This window comes from Physcomitrium patens, chromosome 20 (genome assembly GCF_059467195.1).
Source record: "Physcomitrium patens ecotype Gransden chromosome 20, ASM5946719v1, whole genome shotgun sequence".
Classification (NCBI taxonomy): domain Eukaryota; kingdom Viridiplantae; phylum Streptophyta; class Bryopsida; order Funariales; family Funariaceae; genus Physcomitrium; species Physcomitrium patens.
This window is the reverse complement of record NC_143429.1, coordinates 15,701,001-15,716,223: the sequence shown is the minus strand read 5'-3', so window position 1 is coordinate 15,716,223 and position 15,223 is coordinate 15,701,001. Positions and strand designations below refer to the sequence as shown.

The 15,223-nt window shown below is 33.5% G+C and overlaps 1 pseudogene; it reads left to right on the top strand.

The window, feature by feature from the left end:
• The window catches only part of LOC112273406 (ruvB-like protein 1), a 30,881-nt pseudogene extending 15,658 nt beyond the window's left edge, over positions 1-15,223 (top strand).

Sequence of the window (15,223 nt, the reverse complement as noted above, 5' to 3'; positions counted from 1 at the left end):
AATACTCAATAGGATTAAATCATTAACATAGAAGATGAAAATCAATATGAATTCATTTAATTATATCACATATAAAAAATAATCAGCTTCATTCCTTATAAATCCCTCATTTACAAAAAATGTGTCAATACATTAGTACCATATCCTTGATTTTAGTCCATACAAGGATTTCTTCAACTTACAAACAAGGTTTTGTATGCCTTCTTTAACAATTCTTTAAGATTGATTCATATAAATATCTTCTTCTAATTTTTCATTCAAGAAAGCCATCTTCACATCTATTTGATATATCTCAAAGTTCATTGCTTTTTCAATGGCTACAATGATTTTAATGATAGTGAATTTGGCTATGCTGTCGTATTACATGGCGTTTGGCTTGAAAATGCACCGGGCACCTAGTTGTGGAAGATAAAAGAAAAATTGTAACAACAAGCCCTAACAACTCTAATAGATTTTTAAACAAATTATAATTAAAGATTAGTAAATATAATCAAATATCAATCAAATTCAATCAAAATTCCAAAGAAATTATGTAGGAAATACAAATTATTCATAGAGATCCTTTAAAGAATCATAAAGAAATAACATAGAAATTTAAAAATATAATAAAATAAGAACCTTAATAAAATATTAAAATAGAAATTTTAATTAAATCTTAATAAAAAACTAATCAAATTCTAGTCAAACCCTCGTCAAATCGTAATCAAATCCTAAATAAATCCTAGGAAAATCCTAACCAAACCCTAATCAAACCCTAGACAAATCTTAGTCAAATCCTAAATAAATCTTAAATAAATTCTAACCAAATCCTAAACAAATTTTAAATAGATTCTAACTAAATCTTAACCAAATCCTAAAAAAATCCTAAAAAAATCCTAAATATACCCTAAATAAATCCTAAATAAATCTTAACCATATTCTAAACAAATCCTAATCAAATCCTAAATAATTCCAAGTAATTTCTATAGCAAATTTAAACCTCAATAACTAATGAATGAACTATTTTTTATAACTCAAAATTTGCACACCTCTTAACAATTAAGTTGACAACAAGTACAAATTTTTTGAAGAAGATCAAAATCACCAAAAAGAAGATCAATCCTAATATTTGCTCGGATGTTGGCCAGCCTCCTTCTCCAATCTGAATATTGAATTTCCAATGCTAATATTTCCTTATCAAACCATTCAATTGATTTCAAATTTTTCATATATATAGGAAAATAAGTCTACTACCTATGCACATAATTTTCACTCCAATTCAACTAATAAATTGTAAGAAATCTTAGAAACCCTCACTAGGCCTGAAACTTTATTTTCCAAGATCTCAACCCACATAAACCTCAATAATCCTCAATCCAACCCTTTAATCAAGTTCAAACTCACAACATATATTGAACACATATAAACCCACAAAACCATCAAAATTTATCTTGTAGATCTATTGCCAAACTTATGGAATTCTCCAAAAAGTATCTCTCATTTTATTTCACAAATCTAGAATCATCAAAAACAAACCTTGACTTTGTAAAGCTCTTACAAAGTCAATACAAATTCAAATCATCCAAAACTAATGGTCATCAAAATCTTATTAATTTTTTTTTCTAATTCTAATCTTTGATCTACTAAAGAACATCTAAATCTTTGTCAAAGCTCAGTTTTGTGCCTTAGGGTCTGATTTCAACCTTGGTTCATAACTGGCACTCTCCGGATATCAATATCTAGTTTTTCTATGTAATTTTTATTAGAATTTATTCTTAACTTCTTCTTAAAGATGCTTATATTATTTATTTTTTCAAAATACTTTTTTTTGTCTTATTTATGGTCTTACAAAGTAAGTAGAAGTCACTTTTTTAAAAAAGCAATATTACTACCAAATATTTTACTACCTTCTTATCTTTTATCTATATTTTTCTACTTTATCTTTTAACTTAGTCCTTCTATAATAAGATCTGTATTATCATCTTTTACTATATAGTCATGTTACAATATGACAATATAAGCAAATATTTTATTGAAATCAACTCTATCAACTTATGAATAGCCTTTAGCAATTAAGCTTGCCTTATATCTTACAATTTTTTCCATTGCATTCCTTTTGATTCTAAACACCCACTTATAACCAATCAAATATTGATTTGATGGAAGTTGAATCAATTTCCATGTTTCATTGTCCGTAAGTGATTTGTACTCTTCTTCTATGGTTTTTTCTTACTTCATAGCATCCCTGGATTTCATTGCATCACACAAATTCAATGGATCAGCAAGAAGTATAATATTGGTATGTTCTTCACTTACTTGAAGAAAGATAGAGTTCTTCTACTATTCACCACATGGTCTTTTTTCTTTCAAAAGATACATCTTTTTATTTGCAGAAGATTCATCTTCTTCCATTCCATGCTCTCTTCTAAGCTTCTTGTCTTTTAAAGCTTATCTTTTCTTACTCAAAAGATGGTATTTTTCATCATCATCATCATCATCATCATCATCATCATAATCTTTAACATCTTGATTGCTGGTCCTAGGAATTATCAAGGAATTTTCTTCATCCTTATTTTCTTTTTACTTTTATTCATACTTCTACCATCTTTTTTGACATCATCTTTATCTTCTTTTTTGCTAAATTTAAAGATGTATTTACAAATACACCATTAATTCTATTTGGACATATCTCTGAGTACTTACAAACACTCTTATATTCCAAAAATTCTACATCATGATTTTTGATGATCTTCTTGGTATCTAAACACATTACCTTATATGCCTTGGTGTCACGGCCATAATCATGTAAGCTAATAATTACATATAGAAATAGGTAGAAGTAAGTAAAAGTAGATAAAAGTAAGTTAATTCTATAATATTTAATATAGAAGCTTCCTAGAAACTTCCTAGAAGCTACTTTGATTTCATAGGTGTCTTTAATTGACTTTTTGGATTAGAAACGTGGTCAACAAGTTGGCCATGTGCCACACATGTTGTTAGCTTGAAGATCAAGCTAACTATGTGGCCCACACGTAGAAAAACTTGCCTTGTAAGTCAAGGCATGTGTCCTACAAAGTCAACACATATTGGAGGTCCTATAGAACGTCGCCACGTAGCCCCTAGTTAGATAGTATATATAGAGACAAGAGTGAAGGCTTCTTCACTCTTGTCAACTCCTTTCTTGCTTCTAATCTAGGTTCAAGAGTCTTTAGTTTCTTGTCTTGTGGCAATAGCCATTCCAGTTTCCTTTTAATATACCTACTTGTTTATATTTTGACTTATTATATCGAGATAGCCTTTTTGTATATTTTCCCTCATCGAGTCTTTGTCCTTGACAGATTCACAAGAGTACACTTACAATATCAGAGCTTTGTTTTTCTTGAGTGAGAGTGGATTACCCCTTTCTCTTGACAAGACATAAGCGTATTAGAAGTTTGCGGATTACCCACTTCTAAACTGATATTGTTCTTAGTATCTTCTTTGTTATCAAGTCTTTCTTTTCTTTTGTCTTGAGCAGTATCAAACAAATTTTTCTTAGTGTCATTATGGCAGAGCTTGTTGAAATGAAGAGTGCAATGGCACAAATGCAAGAGCAAATGAGGGAGTTAATGCTTGCGATGCATCAACTCAATTCACCAACACATGAAAGAACAAGAATAGCAGAAAGTGGAGATATAGAGATGATCGGAGCTGCTTCAACATCTACAACAAATCACGTTCCTTCTCTAATTGTACAACACCCTGTAAGCACTAGAGAACCAAGAATTGCCTTACCCGAGAAATTTGATGGTACGAGATCTAAGTTTCGAGGGTTCATCAATCAAGTACAATTGGCAATTGAACTTCAACCGCAAAGCTATCCAACTCCAGGATCACAAGTCAGGTTTATTGGCACTCTACTTTCTGGTTCTGCATTATCATGGTTTTCGTCTTTTCTTGAACAACGAAATCCAATATTGGACAATTTGGAAGCTTTTTTGGCGGAATTTCGATCTATGTATGGTGAACACGATGCAACTCGTATTGCAACAAATAAGATCCGAATTCTACGACAAGGAAATCGCTCAGTAACAGTGTATGCTTCACAATTTTGACAACTTACAATTGACATCAAGTGGGATGATGCTGCACTCATTAGTCAATTTCTTTATAGATTGTAATACGAAGTAAAGAAATTGATGCTCAACTTACCTGATCTTCAAACTTTGAGTCAAGCAATCGATTTTGCGGTAAAATGTGATAATCAACTTTTCGAATTTCGATCTGAGAATCATTCACGGGAACCTCAACGTTATTACTCAATGGCAACATCAACATCTTTGCCAAACGTACATTCGGAAGTAGAAGACATGCAAATTGATGCGGTACGTTTTAAACCTCTAACTGAGCAAGAAAAGATTCGTCGTCGTCAAGAAGGATTATGTTTATATTGCGGAGAACCTAAGCACACTACTCAACATTGTCCAAAGAAACGACGCAACTATAAAATGAGGGGTACGACGGTCAAAGAAGACAACATGTCGGAAAACGGATTCGTCCAGCTACAATAGGGACCGTGCAGCTGGAACCTTGTACAATTCCTAATGAAGGTCCTATCCTCTCCTCAGAACCCTCTCCTTGTTTTATAATAGACTTATATTTAGGACCTAAGAATTACAAAGCCTCTGCTTTATTAGATTCGGGAGCCTCAGCATGTTTTTTAGATGAACAATTTGTTAAAAGTCGTAAAATACCCTTTGTACAGAAACCTAAACCAGTACATGTAGAAGTCATAGATGGTCGTCTCTTGTCTTCTGGAGATGTCACTCATGAAACTCATCCTATAAAAGTAACAATAGACGGTCATGATAGCTACATAGCTTTTAACATAATTAAATCCCCGTCCAATCCAATTATTTTAGGTTTATCCTGGCTAGAAAAATATAACCCTCGAATAGATTGGAATTCGCGTAAACTTGACTTTTCCCAGAGCGTTATTAATAGTTCTACTAACCAAGTAAAAAATTATAAGTCTAGTATAGTAAAATCCGTACTGATAGGTGCAAAAGCATTTATACACGCAGCAAAAGAAGGATCAACTTTTGCTATTTATGCTGCACCTATTTCTCAAAACGTAAAGACTTCAAGTGGCATTCCAAGTCAATATCACGAGTATCAAGACGTTTTTGAGAAAAAGAATACAGATATTCTTCCTAAGCATCGTCCATATGATTGTTCAATCGACCTCAAGGAAGGAACTCAGCCACTATTTGGACCAATTTACAGTTTATCGCAAGATGAGATGGCTGAACTCAAGACATATATTGACGAGAATTTAGCGAAGAATTTCATACGCCATTCAAAATCTCCAGCAGGAGCTCCAATTCTATTCGTAAAGAAAAAAGATGGATCTTTACGAATGTGTGTTGATTATCGAGGACTCAACAAGATCACAATCAAGAACAAGTATCCATTACCTTTGATATCAGGACTCCTTGACCAGTTGAATCAAGCTAAGATCTATACAAAAATAGATCTAAGAGGAGCATATAATCTAGTACGGATCAAAGAAGGAGATGAATGGAAGACTGCGTTTCGAACCAGGTATGGACATTTCGAATATAATGTCATGCCCTTTGGACTCACGAATACACCAGCTGCTTTTCAACATCTCATGAATGATGTATTTCATGAATTCTTAGACAATTTTGTCGTCTGCTATCTAGACGATATCTTGATCTATTCTAAGAATGTCGAAGAACATGAAATACATGTTCGTCAAGTATTACAAAAACTTAGAGATGCAGGATTGTACGCCAAGATGGAAAAGTGTGTATTTCACACTACTCAAGTTGACTTTTTAGGATACATCATTTCAAATGATGGTCTCATGATGGATTCTAAGAAAGTCCAAAAAATCATGGATTGAAAGATTCCAAGGACGGTAAGAGATGTCCAATGTTTCTTGGGATTTGCCAATTACTATCGGATCTTCATCAAAGATTTCTCACGAGTTGCAGCTCCACTTACACGCTTGACTAGTAAAGATAAATTTCAATGGAATCAAGAAGCGGAAGCAGCATTTGAAGCCTTGAAGACATCGTTTGTCTCTGCACCAGTCTTATATCGTGTTGACTTTTCCAAGGCATTTTTTATGGAAACAGATGCATCAGATTTTGCCTTGGGTGCAGTTTTATCACAAATGGGAACAGATGACAAACTTCATCCGATAGCTTTTCATTCAAGAAAATTCTTAGCAACCGAGATCAATTATGAGATCCACGATAAAGAACTTCTTGCGATCATGGATTCCTTTCAAGAATGGCGTCATTATCTAGAAGACGCTTCTAGTCCAGTCACTGTGTATACAGATCACAAGAACCTCGAGTATTTCATGTCAGCATGCGTGTTGAATCGTCGTCAAGCTCGTTGGAGTATGTCTTTGTCAAGATTCGAGTTCATTATCACTTATTGGCGAGGAAAACAACAAGGTTTGTCTGATGCTCTATCTAGACGTTCTTATTTTGCACCAAAAGAAGGAGATGCAGCTTTTGAGCAACAAAGAACGGTCCTCTTGAAACCGGAGTAATTTCATCTCCGAGCAATGAAATCAACATTGACTGTTGATTCAACTTTTCTCAAGCAAATCCAGTCCAGTATGTCCTCAAACCCTCTTGTTTATGATATCGAGAATAATTCTTCCAAATCTCATGATCCTTCTAAGTTCGAGTTCAAGAATAATCTATTATATTTTGAAGGACGCCTATATATTCCAGAAGGAGAAGCACGTTTACGTGTTCTTCAAGCACGTCATGACTTTCCAGTAGCAGGGTACTTTGGATATAATAAGACTTTGGAACTCATATCAAGAGATTTTTGGTGGCCACAAATGTGGAAGTCAGTCAAAGACTTTGTACAATCATGTGATATTTGTTCAAGATCAAAAATTCCTCGTCATCGACCTTACGGACTTCTTCAGCCATTACCTATACCAGAACAACCATGGTCTTCTGTTTCTATGGATTTCATCACAGATCTTCCAAGCTCAAGATCTTATGATTCTATATTTGTGATAGTAGATCGTTTCACCAAGATGGCACATTTTGTGCCATGTACAAAATCTATCACAGGTGAAGAAACAGCTAAGCTTTTCATTGATAATATCTATCGCTATCATGGATTACCTAAAGATATCATATCGGATAGGGGAACTCAATTTGTGTCAAGATTTTGGAGGACCCTTTTCAAGATTTTAAAAGTGGACATAAAGCTATCTTCGGCTTTCCATCCTCAAACTGATGGACAAACAGAGCGCGTAAACTAAGTCTTGGAGCAATATTTAAGGTGTACTATCAACTACCAACAAGATGATTGGACAACCCTTCTGCCATTGGCAGAGTTTGCTTATAATAATACGGTACATTCTTCCACGCAACAAACACCTTTCTTTGCCAATTATGGCTATCATCCACGACTTGATACTTTTGATTTTTCAAAAGTTGATAATCCTACAGCAGAAGATATGGCAAATCGGTTGTCAGAGTTACATGCAATAATGAAGACGTAATTGAAGGAAGCTCAAGAACGACAAAAGATAAACGCAGATCTATATCGTAAGGAGCAACCACAACTCAATGTGGGTGATAAGGTATGGCTACTTCGTCGCAATATCAAGACTACTCGACCTTGTGATAAGTTGGACTATCGTAGGCTTGGCCCCTTTTTTGTTTCTGAACAGATCAACCCAGTTGCATATCAATTACATCTACCGGAGTCAATGAAGATCCATCCTGTATTCCACGTGTTTCTTCTTGAACCATATAAGACAATGGATATACAAGGAAGAAGACAAATGCCTCCGCCTCCTATAGAAGTAGATAATAATGAAGAATTTGAGGTGGAAGAGATATTAGACTCAAGGCGGCGCCGAAATAAGCTGGAATATCTTGTTCATTGGCGCGGATATGATATTAGTGAACGCACATGGGAGCCATCCAGGAATCTAGCAAATGCATCAGCTAAAGTCAAAGTTTTTCATCAATGACATCCATCGAAACCAAGATGAAAATCTCTCTTATAAAAGAGACAAGATTGAGGCAAGATAACATTCAATTTCCTATCCTTGTTTGTAACTTCTTTACATTTGTGATGCTAATTAGATGGAGAACCAACAACCAGCGGATTCAACTCAAGAACCTTCGTTTGCTGACCTGCCGGACGAGACATTACGATTGTCACAACCTTCAAGACGACGCAATCGAGATGAACATCTTCAAGAACGACATGTTCTTCCTCGAATAGATGGTGAGATACAACGCGTTTGGTATCACAATTTGGGAAGGGACTCCTGATGTTTGGTGATTTTGCTAGAGGTAGGAACAACTCCTGATGGTGTTCCAAATATTCTATTCGAAGGAAGTTACGAAGGCCTCAACAATGATCAAATAACTGAGTGGTCTTCCCGCCCTGGTATGGGACACTACCGATGGTTGAGAGGCCCTATCAATCATCTTCGAAGAGAACAGAGATCAGAGTATGTGGCGAATACAATTCGTCGCATCATAGATTTCCTCAACATATGATGACCGCTCCTCGTGGAACTCGTCTCTAGAAGGGGGGGTAATGTCACGGCCATAATCATGTAAGCTAATAATTACATATAGAAATAGGTAGAAGTAAGTAAAAGTAGATAAAAGTAAGTTAATTCTATAATATTTAATATAGAAGCTTCCTAGAAACTTCCTAGAAGCTACTTTGATTTCATAGGTGTCTTTAATTGACTTTTTGGATTAGAAACGTGGTCAACAAGTTGGCCATGTGCCACACATATTATTAGCTTGAAGATAAAGCTAACTATGTGGCCCACACGTAGAAAAACTTGCCTTGTAAGTCAAGGCATGTGTCCTACAAAGTCAACACATATTAGAGGTCCTATAGAACGTCGCCATGTAGCCCCTAGTTAGATAGTATATATAGAGACAAGAGTGAAGGCTTCTTCACTCTTGTCAACTCCTTTCTTGCTTCTAATCTAGGTTCAAGAGTCTTTAGTTTCTTGTCTTGTGGCAATAGCCATTCCAGTTTCCTTTTAATATACCTACTTGTTTATATTTTGACTTATTATATCGAGATAGCCTTTTTGTATATTTTCCCTCATCGAGTCTTTGTCCTTGACACTTGGTACTTGCACAATATCCAAAAAAAATACATTTTATATGTTTTGCATCAAGTTTAGACCTCATACAATCTGGTATCTCTGTATAAGTAATGCATTCAAAAGTCTTTATATATAAAATATAAGTTTTCTTCCTTCTCCATGCTTCTTCTGAAGTCATTGTTGTGAATGCACTTGTAGGGCATTTATTCTTTGTATATATAGCATTTACCATGGCTTCTATCTAAAACTCATATCCAAGATATTGAGCATGTAGCATACTCTTTGCCATCTCTATAATGATTAGATTTTTCTTTCACCAATTCCATTTTTTTGTAGAATATAAAGAGTAGAGATTTATCTTAAAATACCTTGAAACTTTAAGAAGTCATCAAATTGCTTTGATAAGTACTTACCTCCATTGTCTATGTGCAACACCTTGATCTTGCATTCATATTACTTTTCCACAAATGCCTTAAATTCCTTAAACCTTGAAATACACTCATTCTTAGATTTGAAGATGAAAATCCACATCTTCTTTAAAAAATCATCAATAAATATAACAAAGTACCTTGCTCCTCTAATTAATGGTATCTTCATTGATCCACAAACATCTAAATACACAATCTCTAATAATTTGCTTGTACATGTTGCAACTCTAGTTGAAAATGATGCCTTTAGTTATTTGCCTTGAATATAACCTTCACAAGCAAATATCATGGCATTGTAGTTAAATTGACTAAGATCCAAGCTAATTACTATGGATTGGAGTTCTTTCATGCTCTTGGCATTCAAATAATCAAGGCGTTGATGTTTAATGCCAAATTTGACTTGAACATGTGGAAACTCAACAAATACGTCTACTTCAACTCCATTCACTTTTTTACACTTAATGAAGTAGAGGTTGCCATCTCTAAAGCCCTTGGCAACATCATCTCTATTAAATATCTTTACAAAGCATCCATTCTTATCAAATTGTACTTTATAACCATGTGAAATTAATTTATTCACCAAAAGGAGGTTTTTCTTGATCTTGAATACATGTAAGATGCCTTTCAATTTGATCTTATTTTGTCCTCTCACAACAATGTTTACTAAAATGGAGCCCATATCAATGGCTTGTACAATGCCATTGTCGCCCATAGAAATATTTGTTGCTCAAATTTCTTCATAAGTGTCAAATGAACACTTGTATAGAATCATGTGCTTGGTGGCACCCAAATCAACAATACGCTTGGATATGGCAGCTATTGAAGTACTGCCATAAATAAAAAAATCTTGTCTTCTAAATTGCTCATGTACATTTTTGGCACTTTCTCTATCTCTTTTTTTTTTGCTTTATAATAATTTAGTACAAAAAGACTTGGTTTTTTACAAATGAAGCAAGTTTTCACATTGCCACATTGATTAGAATAGCTTCTCTTGTCTTTTCTTGAAAAGAGAGCCAAATCTTTACTTTGAGGCTCTTTTTCTTTTCTCTTAGTTACTTCATAGGCAATTATTTCACAATACAAATAAGATAAGTGAAATAACTTCAACAATACAAAAAGACACTATTAAAGTCTTTCTATAAGGTCTTAAACTCGCAATTTTAAGGATTAAGAATCCACCAAATAATACTAGAGATCTATAAGGTCAAAATCAGCATCTTCTTATGTCAAAATACAAGTTTAGATCTTATAAATTCTAACATCAGCAAATACCATAAGATCTATTCCACACAAGTAAAATCACTAGAGAATAACATCAACTTACTTGAATGGCACAACAAAGTGTATGTGGGTCCATAACCTATTGAAGAAATATAATAAATAAGACACAAGTAAGTAGAAATCAGAATGATTGCACACAAGAGAAATGTGGAATGAGATGTTTTTTTCTTGCAACATCTTTTACTTATAGGAGGAGTTTATATCTATTATAGTTAAACTTCATCTATAATTGAATTCATCCATCTAACTTAATCTTAGATTCTTCTTAACCTAGCCACCACATCAAATCCTAGATATTACATTATTAAATTATTTTCATTTTTTTATTATCTTTTGACCATTAGCAACTTATTTAAAATAATTATATCTTATTCTTATTTTAATAGAGGCAAAAAAAATGAATAGTATTGAAGCATTGAAAATCAAGGATGAAAAGAATAAGGTACCTATATGTGAATTGTGCATTACTAGTAAGGTCCATATGTAATCATATCTATACAAGCACAAATATATTAGTAGTATTTTAGATATAATAGTATTTTATCTTAGTTATTCTTATTCAACTAATTTTAATGCTATCAAATTACTAGTTGTGTGGATTAATGAATACTTTGGTTATTATAGCCTTATATTTTTTTAAACTAATGACCACATATATATTGCATATTAGATTTGGAAAGTAGAAGTAAAAAATAGAGAAGATAGAAATAATAAAAACAAGCTTAATTTGCTTGATCTTTAATATCCAAGTGAATTAGAAGTATTCAAACCTCAAGCCTTGAGATTACATGTATATAATGGATTTGGTGAAAAAATGGTTGACAAAGAAACAAACTTTCTACAAGTAAATTTAGTAGAATTCTATTAATTAGAAGTGGAAGCAATTATTCAAGCTCTATCACCAAGAAGTGATTATATATATCAAATTGACTTGACAAATATCATAAGTGGTAGTAAGATGTATTGTATGTCTTGAAAAAATAATAATAATTTTGTTTGAAAAGATTATAACTTACCAATTGAAACAATAGATGTTTATATTAATAAATATATAGAACCATAAACTATTAAATAAGCTATGAGCTTAATCCTTTGTAAATAATGGAATTATGCCATGAAAGAAAAATTTTATTTTTTGAAAGATTATGGTATATAAAAGATTTATGCCATTTTTATCAAATGGCATGAAGGTTGTAAATATAAAATATTTTTTAAAAAAAATACTTACTAGTGATGGTTCTATTGAGCATTTTAAAATATATTTGGTTGCAAAGGATTTTATTCAAGTAAAGGATCTTGATTACAAAGAGATTTTTGCACTAATTACTCATCTTTAAATAATTTGCATATTTGTTATAATTGTTGCTATCTTTTATTGAAATGTATTACAACTTGATATTATTTTAGCTTATTTGAATAGTGAACGCAAAAAAAAGACATCTATATGAAGGTTCCAATAGGATTAAAGGTTCTATTTGAATATAAAGCTAAGATATTGTGATTGCTAAAAACTTTATTTGATTTGAAGCAATCTGAATACAAATAGAATAAAAGTTTAGATGGATCTTTATTGAATTTTAGTTGAGAGCATTCAAAATCAAATCCTTATTTATACATAATATATATTAAGAAATTATTCTTTGCATTGATTATCAATATGAATGATGTATTGATTGGTAGCAAGAACTTTAAGATCTTTATGAAATATAAAAATAAATTACAAGAGTTCTACAAGATGAAAGACCTTCATGAATCAAGTCATTTTCTTTACATTAATTTCTTTTTAGATAAAAAAATGATATTATTAATTTAAGCCAAACTAAGTACATTTATCAAAAGTAAGAGGAATTTGGAATGAAAGATGCAAAAGCAATTACCACACCAATAGTATAAGGTCATTTCATTGAGTATAAAAATGACAATCTTTTGGATGCAAAAAGTGTAAAACTTTATCAAAAAGCTTTAGACTTATTATTATATCTTACAAATGGTATAAAGTACAACAATGCATTTGCTTATCAATATTTTACTCAATACATGGTACACCTATATGTTTTGTATTGGCAAGTGATAAAGCATAAATTTTATTACTTGTAAAGAAGAAAAGATTTGGTGTAGGAATATAGATGTAAAAAAACATATTCATAACTTGTGGAGTATAGTGATATAGATAGAATAGGTTGTGTGGAGAGACACCATTTAGTAGGTGGATATGCATTTGTATTATGTGCCATAGTTATTACTTGGTCAAGCACGAACAATCATTAGTTTATATTTTTTCAACAAAAATAATGTATGCAGCTTTGTCTGCTATAGCAACAAAGACTTTGTGGATTTATAAAATATTTGGGAATTATAATATTTTTGAGCCAAAAAAGATCCTTATTTATGAAGATAAACAGAATGCTATTGCTATTGCCACAAATCTAGCATACTATGATTGCTATAGAACATCATTTCATTAGATAATATATAGAAAAAAGACAAATTGGATTGGAATATTATCCTACGGAGCAAATGGCAAAAAATATCTTCACAAAATCTCTTTTTAGAGATAAATTTCTAGCTTTCAAAGATATGTTAGGTCTTGTTTTAATAAAGAACTAAGTCCCACTTCTAAAGGAGGAGTATTGAATGATACCATATTGTTTGTACTACAAGTTAAGACTTATCTAACATTATAACAAGTTCCACAAAATATAACTTCTTTTCTTTATTTTGGCACATTCATGTTTACAACTTGAATGAAGTTCCATTTTAATAAGACGTTCATTCCAATTGCCTTTGATAGTTGCATGCTGCCCTGTTTGATATTTAGATGCCGTTTTGTTGAATATGAGCTTGTGGAAGAGGTTCGTTGGGTTGTTTGGCAACATCGGTTTGATCGGCTGGGAGCGAGGGGAAAGAGTTGAACAAACATCTTTTCATTTGAATGTAAGCGTTGTTGAAGACCGACGAAAGGTGGTTTGAGGGTGAGTTTTGAAGCCAGTCTATTATTTGCGAACCAGGTGATGTAATACACCTTTAGCGGATCAGGAAATAATTGGGTACAATGTTTGGCATGTAGATTCATTCGAGTTCTTTGGATGAGGTGAAATGAACGTGAACACACCGTCTACGAAAGTCACAAACACCAGAACAGTCCTCTGAAGGTCAAGTGGGAAAACTTGGGAAATGCAGCAGATAAATAGTACAACGAGGCCATGTAAACATCATATCCTGCTCCACCAATGTTTGCAGAGTAGCTGTGGTTCAGAATCCAAGAATTGGGTTGAACTTGATTTGATAGATTTTAGATCTCCGAAGGCACACATTAGCGCAAGCAGATGAAGCCGAAGCTTCTGTTGATCAAGAAGTATTGAAATTTTCAGAGTCAGTGAATTTGACCCATCAGCCTGACAGAAAACTTGTGGACAACTATGTATTTTATCATGTTCCTAAACCATCAGCCTGGACACGAGCTGGATTTGATGTCGAATGGTGTTGAAGGAGTGGATACTGTTTATGCATCACCTCAAAACCTTGTAAGCTTTCAAAAGAGGTCTAGCTATATGTGGAGTAGGGTCAGCGACACGTCAGATACACAAAGCAGTGCCAGGCAGGGAAGAACAGGGAAGAAATAACACTTGAAGGATGAGGAGAGAAGGATGGGGACCAACACACTGCTTTTTAAAGTTTTTGGATGCGTGGGTTTCTATTGTCGTCGGAAGACTGGTATCCTTTCTCTTCCCAGCGCTCTATGTGTAAAGCTTTGGGATTCAATTCACAAGGATTAAAGTGCTCAGTGGGACTTCCGAAAGCTGTGTCTAGGTTAATCATCTCTTTGCACGGTTTGAAATGATATGATCTTCTTTCTGATAGAAATTCATGAAACTATGTGGAAGAACCATTGCTTGCCTCTCATGAGAAAACAAAGTTTGTTAATGAGTTGCAAGAGGAGAACGAGGTAGATGTCGAAAGACAGGCTTAAGAGGCCAAAAAAGTTGGCGAAAACAAGCAGCGCGAGTTATGGAGTAGAATCGCTTCTGATGACGGTTCGAGATCTCTTTGGTGTAACTTGTATGGAAGCTACTTATTTTTGCGCCTAGACCATATGTCTCACAAATGTGTCTTTTCAGCCTCTTGAGCTAGTGAACCCAGTACCTGACTCGGTGATGAAATCTCAGGACCATGGTGTGCGCTTAGACAGCAAGAGATGGAGCATTACATACCGATCTAGCGCAGCAACGGTATGTGAAAACTTGAACAATGGAAGAGAATATAGCAAATAATGCTAGACTTGAAGCGTGGGAGGAGAGAGTAAAGTTTGCTCTTCACGAAGCTGTTGCAAGTGTGTCTCGATGCAGTTTTACTCTTTGAGCTGTACACTATGGTATTTTTGAAGTACGGGGATATGCTCTGA